This window comes from Chiloscyllium plagiosum, chromosome 49 (assembly GCF_004010195.1).
Source record: "Chiloscyllium plagiosum isolate BGI_BamShark_2017 chromosome 49, ASM401019v2, whole genome shotgun sequence".
NCBI classification, from domain to species: domain Eukaryota; kingdom Metazoa; phylum Chordata; class Chondrichthyes; order Orectolobiformes; family Hemiscylliidae; genus Chiloscyllium; species Chiloscyllium plagiosum.
Window position 1 is genome coordinate 7234950 of NC_057758.1, and position 2025 is coordinate 7236974.

Here is a 2025-nt window from a genome sequence, read left to right on the forward strand (position 1 = left end):
ATCATTAACGTTGACCATAACAGGATGAAATTGGCCGAGATCACAAACAGTAAAATGATGGAAATCTTTCGGTTTTTCATTTCAGTGTCAGACCGAGCGTCCCCATTGGTGTGAGCCCGGAGTCTCCTGCGGGCTCTGCTGGTGAATGAAATGTGTCGGACCGTAAACACATTGAGCAGCAGAATCAGGAGAAATGGGAGAGCCGGAGTTAGAATTTGGTGGAGGAACTCAGTTGTGACCCAGAAACGGGAGGAATAAGCGCCATCTATTGCAACACAAAACCAGGGGTCATTTCCCAGCCGATACCGAACGGTGAGCAAAAAATACCAGAAAATGTTCTTTGAGCAGCTCAGCACGGTCATTGCTCCCAGAATCACAGCCGCCGTTTTCTCACGGGAATATTTACTTTACAGCTTTCGGCAACAAATGGCCACAAATCGATCAAAGGTGAAAGTGACGGTAAACCTGACAGAACAGTCAGTGGCTGCATAAAGCAGGACGGCGTGGACATTACACACAGGGATGTAGTACAGGAAATAAAACTTTGTCCGATAAGCAATGCGAATGTGTCTCAATGTCAAGTCGAGGATAATAACCAGTCGATCCGCCGCTGCCATAGACCCCAAGTAACGTCTGACACATGGAGACAATCCACAATCTTTATACAGCAAGACATAGATCGTCACTATGTTGACTGTGAGGAAGGAAAATAAATATATTATGCGTCTGCCAGGAGGCAAAGTCACCAGTTTGATTGAAGAGTCAGTGAGATTTTTCAAATGTATCTCTGCATTCAGAGATGAACTAAAATAATTGGAGTTGAAATAACAAATGGGAAGGTCTGTATTATGGACAAAGATTTGTCATAGAACGCATGAAACATTCCCTCCCCAAACACACAGAGGCACATCCATAAGAACAGGTGGTTTCCAGAACATTCCGACACACTAGATCAGTCCAAAGCAGACCCAAGTCACTGGTTTGAGATGTTAATACAGAGGTTGAAAATGGTGCTGTCGTCAAGGATTCTCTCTCAGTTCCTTGAAGACAACCAGAGGTTGGAAATTTCTATCTTTCAGTCGAAACAGTATTTGATCCAAGTGAAGAAATGGAAATGCAATGAAAACTTATTCACATCGTTAACTGTCTGAGATGGCTTTGGAACAGAGTCTCCTTCTCTGTGGAACGGGATCTCTTCCCACTGGATCTTATCTTTTGTTCAATTCACTGACGTTTGGCCGTTCACAAATGATGTCAGAGATGGAATGGTCCTGAGAATGTCGGTTATAGAATGTATGGGACGAAAGTGAGAACTGCAGATGCTGGAGACCAGAGTTGAAAAGTGTGGTGCTGGAAAAGTGCAACAGGCCAGGCCGCATCCGAGGAGCAGGCGAATCGACATTTCGGGCTTAAGCCCTTCTTTAGACTTATGCCCGAAACGCCGATTCTCCTGCTCTTCGAATGCTGCCTGGCCTGCTGCGTTTTTCCAACACCACACTTTTCTACTATAGAATATACGGTACAAAATGAACTGGGGACGTGTATTATAAAATGTTGGGTACAGTATGTTCAAGAGCATTTCAAAGAACATAGAACATAGAAGAATACAGCGCAGTACAGGCCCTTTGGCCTTCGATGTTGCGCCGATCCAAGCCCACCTCACCGACACTAACCCACTATCATCCATATGCCTATCCAATGCCCGCTTAAATGCCCATAAAGAGGGAGAGTCCACCACGCTACTGGCAGGGCATTCCATGAACTCACGACCCGCTGAGTAAAGAACCTACCCCTAACATCTGTCGTATACCTTCACGCCCTTAATTTAAAAGCTATGCCCCCTTGTAATAGCTGACTCCATACTGGAAAAAGATTCTCACTGTCAACCCTATCTAAACCCCTAATCATCTTGTACACCTCTATCAAGTCACCCCTAAACCTTCTTTTCTCCAATGAAAACAACCCCAAGGGCCTCAGCCTTTCCTCATACGATCTCCCTACTATACCAGGCAACATCCTGGTAAA